General features: G+C 44.4%; 1 protein-coding gene across 1 annotated transcript in view; it reads right to left on the bottom strand.

The window, feature by feature from the left end:
* Positions 1-3863: 3863 nt before the first annotated feature.
* The window catches only part of LOC138504961 (uncharacterized), an 81440-nt gene continuing 73899 nt past the window's right edge, over positions 3864-11404 (bottom strand). The window contains exon 4 of the mRNA XM_069625339.1: positions 3864-4320. The gene's annotated coding sequence lies outside the window, so the exon portion shown is untranslated. The remainder of the gene's footprint in view (positions 4321-11404) is intronic.

The raw sequence follows: 11404 nt of genomic DNA, 5'->3' as shown, positions 1-11404 counted from the left end.
ATCTCTTTTTTCGAACATGGCAATGGGTCAGAAGCAGGATTCTGGAAGATCACTTCTCTGACTGCAATGAGATAGTATATCATATAATGTGAATGGCTGGGCTGCCATTTTGTGCATTAAACGTTCACAATGTGTCTGCTATGTTTTGTAGACTTACAACGCCTCCCGCTCCCACTATTAAGCAATGATTTGAGTGAGTTTATTTCTGTCACAGTGAATTGAATTCTCTAGGACAGTCCTATAAATAATATCTAGCGTAAAGAAGACCGCTCCTCCAAAAGAACGCCTTTTTTGCCACCTCGGAGAAGCCTTCAAAAGGTGGCATTATGGCCCCATTGGTGGGCTTCCTTACTGTACCCTACATGGCATTCTCCCCTGCCCTGCCCGCACCACCTCCCCTGTCCGGTCTTGCCGTTTACTGCCCCCTACTCCGCACCCACCGCACCTGAAGCAACTATAGCACTACCATGACTCCTCCTCCAAGCTGCCTCCAACCCCTATCCCCGCCCCCAGACACTTACCTGCTCCCCTGTTATCGCCTCGAACACCTGTTGTCCATGCCTGCCGTGCACCACACCTGCTGTTGTGGGGTTTTCTCTGGCTGGTGTGTCCTGGAAAGTCTCTTTTAGAGGGATGCAGTCCAGAGACCGTAGATTCGCTGAGACGGGCGCCTGCACCCTTTGCCTCTACAGATGTTGTGGTCTACAGCCCCCATCATCCTTTACCAGCATAGTCATACTGTAGTCCAAAACAGGCGCCGACTGCAGGTTGCCGACACCTTCTCTAGGGGATTGGCAGAATGTAGACACTGCACCCCGAAGGCTAAAATAGAGATGGGTGTAAATACTTCAGCCAAGGCTCCTTAACAACTGGACATTCCTCCAGGTAGCAATCATTCCATAATGCATATCTCAATTGGGCCAACCTTAATCCTGAGGAAGGGACAATAGAGCGAAACACGTGTTGACAAATGGAGTGACATGAAAATGTGCATCAAATAAAACACCTTCTAGGATACTTGAGCACTGCATGACTCCTACATGATTGAATTACGCCTTTTTCAAACATGACTTATTACATAAGGGAAAGAAAAATATATGCAGGCTTCCCGCCTTCTCCCTAAAACCCATTCTAGAAGATGACCATCCCTATGCGAATGTACCGTACAGCTGTCTACCCGGGACCACAAGCCACTGCAGACATGTCTTCAGTCTTGTTGGGCTTTATCTATGACTTGCAGCCTGAGCCCGGAGGTACAGCAAGCTGGAGGAAAGTCGTGCCTTGCAACCACCGTGGAGGAACTTACCTGACCACAGCTATACTCAACAAAATGGGCCTTAAGACTTCCCTTACTACTCAATAACATTCTGCAGATTCAGGTTCTTATAAGGTGTCTTTAAAAAAAACCTTGAAAGACGATCAACAGGATCAACTATCACGTGATCTCGTGTCTTGTGAACTCGCGGGATGAGTCAATGGTTTGGTGATATCCCTTTGCTGCACTGAGGGTCCCGGAGAAGTGACTCCACTCCCGAGAGGTAATGGAACGATCTAAAAGCGCTCATTTCTGAGTGCAGTTGTGAAGTCAAATTCAGAGCAATTACCCTCATCGCCAGAAGAAGTGACCTATGTTGCAAACCAAAATATGTCCCGACCGAAACTATGAATAATGAATTCCACTAATGAAGTGTGTTCTTGAATAGTGCCTCTTGCAGATTTCTCCTGCTCTCAAGAGCTGGAACAAGACGAGTTGCTGTTAACAAGTGTAATGGTACTCAAAGGATTAACCTCAGAAGGATGCAGGGCTGAGCTGACCCTTCCTTGCCAAGTTGGGAAATGCAGACGGGCCCCATGTGCAAGGCGGGGGCTTAACGTATGAGTTATGCTATTGGCTGAAAAGAGTTTCATATGATAGGTTATTTATAACGCGCTAATATCCAGAGGTTTCAAAGCGCGGGCCCGGGAATCGAACCTGTGGTGCTCCCAAGGCGAGCACGTTGCCCCTGAGTTATCCTCCGGAGACGGTACTGCCGGTTTACTTGTTCTTATTCTTCTAGCCGAATAGCATGCCATACAAAGACTTAGTAATTCTTCAATGGGTTTATGCGACCAGCAGATGAATCTGCAATGGGAATATGAAAGAAAGTTTCTGTAAAGCCCTGTTTTTAAAACAGAATACACCTTTGGAACTTGTTATTATTTTTAATCATTTTGGGGTATTGATTACATAGCTTTGAAAAGCAATGGTGCACTTTACAGAGTAATTGGGAACATTGCAGGGGGGGGGGTTACTAACGAGGGGTATAGCTTAAATGCAGGAACTGAGCGCTTAATGGGGCAAGGGTGCCCGTCTAGTGAGTATAGCAGCAGCCCGAAGGTCAACACAGAAGAGGGTACGGTAGCGGCGGGTGGAAGAAGTGGGGAACACGGGGGGGGGGAGACTATGCGGAAGGGGGAACCTTAACTCATAGAGGCAATCTCCCAGCTATAGAAGTTGAGAGCACACAGGGTGAACCGCATGCAGCGCGCTACACATGTGAAATAAATAATAAAACAAATTAAAAAGTGTATCTGTAAAACAGAGAAACTGATTTCCTGCGCCAATCTGAGACACATGCAAAGATGTAACTTTCGAACAAAAACAGAGGCAACATAAAACACAACAGCAATACTCCAAGTGTACTTTGAAACAATGCAGATATTAAACAAAATTGAATTTTGAATGTGCAGCTTATTTTTTTTCCACTTTTTTGTTGTCATTACCAAATACTAGGTGGTTCCTAACACCATAAGGCCACATAGGTGTAATTTTAGGGGGGGGACAAAGGTCTTTCTCCCCCCCGAACTTTCGTGAGACACCATTTTGCCCCCCCCCATTTGTCAGGGGCCGCTATGCTTTAGATGTCATGCTCTCCCACCCCCCAACATTTTCAGCAAGATAACTCCACATAGAGGCCAAGTTTGGGGCATGCCAGCACCTTTAAGTCTTACACATTTTTTGTAGCAGAAGGTTGTGAGGATTTTAAGAAGTTCAAGTTGGGTACCCATTTACTCTCTTCATAATACAACCTAGGTTCACTTCTCAATGACAGAAAAGCTGGTAGGTCAGACTGCAATCCTGCGAGGTTGATCTAATGCTTGGATTCTTATCCTGTCGACCTCTTCATATTGTAATCTCAAAATGTATGTATGCTGTACTCCTATCAATCCAGCCTCTCTCTGCCTGCGGACCCCAGCTTGGTTCCCATAGTCATGGGGGTGGATTCTTAAAGATTTACAGTGGAGACATTCGGGAGGTGACTGTGCCCCGTGCAGCTTTGCACCTGGGACCGTATCCTGTATCTGATCCTCACGGCCTAAAACGGGAGGAAACCTGGAGAAGCCTCGCTCATCCCAGATCGTTTGAGAAAATCTTGGTTACCGTGGGCATCTCAAGATTATTTGATGAAGGGATGACCAGGAGCATCCTCTCATCACTGCAAGTCTCTCATCAGTGGAAATCTGTGAGAATCAGCTTCGGTCACATCTTGTCATCATCTGTAACAGTGCACGTCTCTTCTGACATTCACAGCTTCAAGACCCACAGTTGTGAGATTACTATTAAGTAGAAGAGATGAAAAGGATCTCTTTCCAGTTGCCGCCACCAGGAGCAAACAAAAGTAACAAGAAGTGGATTTACCCCATTTCAATTTCTACTATTTTTAGGCTACACCAGCTTTCCCTCTTGAAATGCCAGAAGTCAGCAGTATCTTTAAGCCTTCAACCCAGCCCACAAAAAAGACAAAAAACACAAACACGAAACAATCCCTATTGGGAAAAAGGAGGCCTTGTTTGTTCACATTATTTCTTTTATTTTTTATTAATCAACACAAAATACAAAAGCACTTATGCACCCGATAAGCTGCTTGAAATCACCTCATTAGTACTATGTAAAGTTGACATTTAATTTAAGAGAAACATTTTTTTTAAGTTGACTATACAGTTAAAAAATCACGATTTATACTGTGCAACGTTTACATTGTTTCCAGGTTAATTTTTAAACTATATATTTTTTGCCAACGGCATACTTCTAAATTCAATACGTTTAATTCAATATTCAGTAAATAATGTTAAAATGCATGTATCATCACAGTTGTAAGGCTTGAAGCTACCTGGGACTGCAAAAGCACTAACATTTAGATTTAAAACGTAAACATGTATTGGCATTGATAATTGTTTTTGATATGTTCCACCTGGTTACCTTTTTTGCAAATGTCATGGGTCACATGCTCAGTCACAGGTTTCGGGCATCAGGGGTCCCCGCTCAGCTTATCTTCCTTCCTGTGGCAATACAATGAGTACTGTTGAGATAAGTAATACTAGCAAGTACTATTTAAGTACCAAGAGAATGCTTCATTTGTGGTACATGCTGTGCAAATGGTAATAATATTAGTTGTACTGAGTGACAATATTAACTTTAAGTGTGCATGGCGCTAAATAAAAGAACTTTAAACATACTCAAACTGCACATTTCTTTTTGCAGTTTTATGGCTGGATGATTTTTTTTGTAATAGTTCTGCTTTCAAACATTTGTTTTACTTTGTTTTGTTTTACAAGGCACTAATCATGCCTACTATGAGCTTCAAGGCATGAAAGGAGGGAGGGAGGGAGGGCAGTGGAGAGAGTAGGGAGAAAGAAAAGGGACAAGGCGGGAATGCATAAATAGAATGTGGGTTCCATTAAAAGCAAGTCATGACCTAGCATTCCAGAGACCTAGTCAAGCCAACATTGGATATTAGGATGAATATATCCTTCCAGCTGTTGCAGAGCCCCCTGGGCATCAAGGGCCGCCGGTGCTGTCACATACAGTGTGCTTCATGACACCAGAATCCTTCTGGAGGCCGTTATAGGACAATAATGTGTGAAGACCCATTATGTAATATATGTATGCATGTATATAGATGACGCAATAGCCACACATTATTTTCGATTATTTGCTGGAATTACATCATCCTCACACATGTTATGTTCTGGTATGCAAGCTTAAAGGGCATTAAGCACTGAAGGATTAAATATGATGCTTAGCGTGGCACACGGATACCCTGCAAATTACCCAAGGAAAGTGCAACCTAAAGAATGAGTTTTCATCTTTTCTTAAACTGGTCCAAATTTGACTGGATTCTCAGTTTGAGAAGGAGGGGGTTCGAGATATGTGGTCCCTGGATGGAGAATGTTCTTCCTCCTGCTAATTTCAGGTTGTACCTGGGAATCGCCAAAACATATGAATCAGAGGGACTCACATCTCTTGAGCATATGAAGAAACTCTAATCTTAAGATTGGATGGCGTGGTCTGCAAGAGACATTTATGAACCAGTACAGCAACACTGGCCTGGACACAGAAGCCAATGTAGTCTAGGGAAGATTGGAGTAACGTGACAAGTGTAAGGAATGTTGGCCACAATTTGTGCCATTTGGTTTTGTAGTATTTGCAATGGTGGTTTTTGCTTGGGCTTGCAACCAGTGTATAACGCATTGAAGTTGTGCTCTAAGGATGGCTCTCGCATTATAGCCAACATGAAGTTGATCTTAGACCCGATGAGCCACTGATTAGGATCAATAGAATATGAATAAATAGGCTGGGCAAGTGTTTTGTTTTTACTCCGCTGCTAAGCCAATGATTGCAAGCTCGGTTCTAAAACTGTTTAACTTATTTTGAGACATTTAAATGGAAATGTTGATGGTGATCAGGATATGACATATTTTGGAGAGATCCACAACATGGATCCCTGAGAACCCAACATATAGCTGGGTACCACAGGTGTAAATAATTGTATCCAATGCCAGGTTTGCCACAAAATCATGTAGAGAACATGAATAGCTGCTGAACACCAAATGGGATAACGAAGACCCTTGGTGGGACACCACGACATATCATTGGATTTTTTGCGGTAGACATATATTGTCCAGTGCAACACAGCATTCCGCTAAAAAAGACGAGCACCATCCCAGTGCCATGCTTGCCCCCACCTAGTTTCCTATGGCAATATTTCTAAAATAATTCTGTGCTCCAGGGTGTCAAAGGCTGATGAAAGGTTGAGCATTACCAGTAGCGTGTCCTGGTGATCATCAGCGTTCCAAAGCAAATTCTCACAAGCATCTTAGAGTGCAGGTTTCGTAAGCACAATATAAAGGAACCTCAATGGTTTGTCGCCAAGTAAGTCATGTACTCCACAACATCCTGGAGCTGTAGAGTAACCACACGTTCCAAAATTGTACCTGAAAATTGGAACTTTGCAATTGGCCGATAATTAGATGAAACATTCCGATCCAACTAAGGTTTCCTAGAAGACGAGTAATCCATGCCTTTCTGGGTGGTTTGGGCAAGCTGTCCGTTAACTGAGTTATACGTCATAAATCATACGTAGAAATGTAAGCATTTGAAAACAAAATGGGGAACTTGGAAACTGTCCAGTTTTGGGGTCAACATTTAAGGAGATTTAAAGTAGAAATTTTGCTGCAACTTGAAGTGATTTTGGAGTTGAAAGTGCCCTGCAGTGAGTGCAGACAATAGAGTGATTGGAGTTGCAAGTGAGCTGAGTGATTTAGTCTCCAGATTTCATAAGCTTTCACAACCAGTTTGACCGAGGAGGTGAGGTGTACAAAGAATTTTTGTGGTAGGTTTTACTGTTTCCTGATGACTGTTAAGGTTAATGTTCGTTTGCCATTGGATGTCTTAGCTATGCAAAAGCTTCCTTGAGCGTTCATTAGTTTGATCAAAATGCGGAGAAAGTCGGGAATATACCACAGTTGACTGGGGGTTTCATGCATGACTTTACTCGTTTTTCAGGGCAATAGTGTTCCGGATAAGCGAAGGAGTAGAATTATTGTCCTTAACAAATTGGGTCGTCCTGTTGGAAATTGGTTTATCTTCAAATGCTGCTTGTACTAAGGGTTTAAAATACTAAAGGTTGATTCAGTGACAACACAGGGGAAAAGAGGTTAGAAGGGGTAAAACCCCGAATATATAGAAGGAAACTAATCAAACAATGATCGGCTTCGTCCAAGTCCTGAGTAACGCAAGTAGAAGATTTTCAAATGTTACAGATCACCAAATCCAAGGAATGCACTTTCAAATCAGCTGCCAATTGGGTGTATAGGGAGAAAAGACGCCTTCGACACGAGAGAGAAGCTCCAGAATAAAGAGGTCCTGTTTATCATCTTCCATGGGTTATCATTGCCCAGGGGGAGGTAATAAGATGTGGAAGGGGAGGAGTCCAGAAATAGTTAGAGCACTTTCTGGGCAAAGGTGCTCTTGTTTAAGTGAGTTGCGCGGTATGGGAGCTGAAAGGTAAAAGATTGCATGAGGGAAATACCTCATTTTACTTGCAGCCATTCAAAGGATTTAGGCTGGGTAATATTAATCCGGTGAATGTTAAGACATAGGCATTCCCCTTTATTCTGGAGTGGTGGCCAGTAATCAGAAGATGCTCATGGCGTATCAGTAAACATTTGTCTGAGCCAGAAGCATCATTAGACCACTATTATTGGGATATTTGCATCTTTCTCTAGAATTTCCAGCTCCAGCAGCAGTAGCATGGGCCACCACAGAGCGCGCATTAATTGAAGCGCATGCTAGCGTACCCCCAATGCTAATTTACTTATATATATTAACATTACTGTTTTAGAGGCCATATCCGGCCTTGAAAAAGTGGGTGAAAAAATTCTGAGGCAGAGTAGGTTCCTCAAGAGAACCGTGATCCCTGATACCGTGTAAAGTTTTTTCGATAAGGGCTCTGGTAGGTTTAGTATTTCTGATGAGGGGTGGGGGGGTTGGTGAAATAAACATGGAGGCATGGCACTAGGTAGGATGACTTAATTTTTCAAAGTGTGTAAACCAGCATGGGTGGAGATGTGGAAAATGAAATAGTGGAACGATGTGCCTCTCTGTTCTGCCCCTCACTCCCCACCCCTCCCGTTCTGCTCCACACTAACCTAATTCCTCCCCCAATGCAAACCCCATACCTGGGTGCTGCTCCCCCCCACTCCATTTCCCAAACTGTGTTTTACAACCGCACTATCAACACTGAAAGAAAATGGTCACCATTTCTTTCAGTCGTGGTCCCCCACAGCGCGCAGCTGTATGCCCCCTCCCCTTTCCAATCAGCCATGATTCTCACTCTTAAGGGACAGGCCCAGGACTGCAGCCCCCCATTACCACACCCATTGCCTGAGCGCACAGCTTTACCTGCAGAAAGTTCTGGTTAAATGGTGCTTAATTGCAGAAACCACACTGCACAAAGCAGTGATCAGTGTTTGTTTTGCAATTAAGTAGGCCAATAGTGTGGCACCGGAATGGGCGTTAAGTGCCAAGCAAGCTGGTCAAATAAACAAAAGCAAACCAGCGTCTGCAAGATAACTGAGCAAGATGAGGGACTATACGGATATCATCCTGGCTCAGGTTCAAATCCCCAGTAGGGGGAAGCGAAAAATAAAGGTTATTTTCTCTGCCACCCGGGAACGGTGCTATGAGTGGCAAGAAGTAAGGGAACGATGGAGGAATTTCCCAAAAAGTACAGGAACATAGTACCCTTTAGTGCTCACCCACATCGACCTTTGAACACCAGTGCCCAGAGAGAAGCACAGGCAAAAACATACACAAGTAGGAAATCTTCACTAACCAGTTCTGTGGGCGCTAAAACCCCTCAAAGTGCAGCGTATCCCACCCAGCCCGACAGAGGCGTTGCTAGGGAGGGGCTTAGGGGGTTGTAGCCCCGGGTCTTTTGGTTGTAGCCCCGGAAAGAATCTCAGGGTCTACAACCAAAAGGCTAGCTAGCCCCGAGTCCCGCCAATCCCGACATTAGTGTAGCCCTGGATCTTTTCCAGACCTAGCAACACCCCTGCAGCCCGGCATGAAGCAGCCCAGGTAGACTGCGAGCTAACGGAGGTCTTTTGGTCCCGCGAGTCTCCCGGAGAGAACGCACTGCCTCAGGGGAAACGGAGGACCACGAGTGTTATGGTAATACATGCACGAGTCTCTTTAGAACCTCGTGCATGTATATTCCATTTAGAGTGCCTCGCCAGTTGGTGCCTCCACTGTGACTACCCCGGGGGCCTCGAATAAAGCTCTTACTCGCCTCCATCATAGTGTGCCCGGAGAGAACGCACTGCCTCAGGGGAAACGGAGGACCACGAGCTAACTGAGGTCGTCTGGTCCAGCAACACTCCCCGAGAGAACGCACTGCCACAGCGGAAACGGAAGACCATGAGCTAACAGAAGTCTTCTGGGCCCGCAAGAGGCCTGAGAGAACGCGCTCCCTCAGGGGAAACGGAGGACCATGAGCTAACACAAGTATTCTGGGTCCGCGAGACTCCCCGAGTGAACGCGCTGCCTCAGGTGAAACCGAGAGAAACAGAGCCTTTTAAGAAGCGTGTCGGAATAGGTAAACATGTGCTGTGGATACAATAGTAAGAAAGCCCAAGGGCCAGAAGACCCATTAGGAAGTAAAATACCAATTACAATGCAGAAAGCCACATTTAAAGCATTCTCCTCGCAAAGCAGCACTTATGCCAGCATAATGTGTGTCCCGTTCAGAACATCAATCAAGCCCAGAGTAAATTATAACTGCAGCAGCAAAGCACTCCTGTATCACAGATGTTGACCAGTTAGACGCCTACATTTGTTTAATTACAATATTGAAAATGAATAATGTGTTTTATGGCCAAACAACATCAGCTCTGGGTTCTGGATTATTATTACGTCACATAACCCCTGGATGACCTGTGCCCACCGGACACTGTTCCCTCACTACAACGCCAGCTGGGAGTCCTTCGTAACATGATCAAATATAAGATGAAAGGAAACGTAATCTATTAATAATACATGTCAGCCTGCAATACGCATATCAAAGCCTGTAAACAATGGCCTTATGACAGGCTAGTGGTGATATCACTGCTGATCTGTAATGGGAAAATGACATCACTGCTGTGACTGTAATCCGCTAATGCAGGCGAGTTGTGATGTCACAATGCAGGCTGCTTGAGCCAGAACAGAGCCTAATTCCAGCTGTCACTGCAGCACTCAATGAAAGCTGTAACTAGCTTTTCAAATTCCTTTCTTCTGAAATAGCTTTTTTGTGACAATGAGAAGCCATTAATAATAAACTGTTTATGTTCACATGTTTATGTTTATCACAGGAGGGCAAGAAATGCAAGAATCTATCTGCATGATACCAATGGTTACAGCTCTGATTCCAGTGACTGAATAGAAAATCAGTCCTAGGTACTTATTTTCACGAGCTCCGCCTTTCATCCTTTGGGTGTGTTAAGCAGTTGTGGTCCATTACAGAGACTGGGCAAGGCCTTGTGTGCTCTGGTGGAAGTTTTAGTTGACCAGTTCCAAATGCTTTCTTTTTATATTTATTTGATTGTATATAGTTATGTCAAGAACTTTAAAATTAACAAATTCAAACTCAAATTCATTAATATAAATCACAAAAGCTTTCTTCTAGAACCAGATGCAGTCATGCCGGGCCTTGCACAACCACTGAACAGATGTTGAGAAAAATCCAGTTGACTCCAGTTTCATAGTGGAACTGGTTATTGGTGTCTAATTGTGTCTATAGGTTTCAGTTGGTGTCAATTTCCTTAATTTGTTTCGCTGGAGACAGTCTGGTGTCCATTCCAAATCCCCACTGGCTACAACTAAATACAGGGTGTGGAGCATCAAACGTTAATCAGCTACTCTGCTGTGTCTGTCTGAAGCCAGGGCTCTGCAGCCTACAAACCCTATTGCCGATGCCAGCTAGTGCTAATGGGAGCTGCAGTCCAAAACATGCCTGTGATAGGTCAATCCATATGTGTGGGCTTTGGCTTTGCCTACCGGCCTATCACATTTCGACGTTGCACGGAATACTGTCGCCTGGCAACCCCCTCCCCACCCCCCATCCCGCGCAGATTTGAGCATGGCGTGGGCACGAGGTTGTGCTTATTAACGTGCTGCAGCCCCAGCATTTCAGAAAAGGTTGTTCTCATTGAGCATATCAGAATCTTGTGTTGGCACTTCTTTTGATGTTTCTGGAGGTCAAGGTTGGTGTGCTATCATTTCGGCTATCCCTAGATTTGACGTCACTGCTGCCACAATGCGCTTTTTATAAACAATACAAACATGTTTTTCCTAATTAAACTCCCTTTCTTCTAACCGGCACTGAAAGCGGTGTTCTTTTATCTTGTCTGGAGTTGAATACATTCACACTGCCTATTTTAGAAATACACCAGAAATCATTGTTTCCATCGCCCACTAACAGAAGCCCTTGCGTGCATTGAACAACAGCGCCACCTACTGGACTTATCTGAAAGTTAGAAACCGCGGTAAAGCCTGAAAACCCTGTCATATAACAAGCAATATTTTCCACCTGAGGCTGCTACA

This window comes from Ambystoma mexicanum, chromosome 11, assembly GCF_040938575.1.
Source record: "Ambystoma mexicanum isolate Mex_15411 chromosome 11, UKY_AmexF1_1, whole genome shotgun sequence".
NCBI lineage: Eukaryota > Metazoa > Chordata > Amphibia > Caudata > Ambystomatidae > Ambystoma > Ambystoma mexicanum.
The sequence above is the reverse complement of the archived record's forward strand: the minus strand, read 5'-3'. Positions and strand labels throughout refer to the sequence as shown.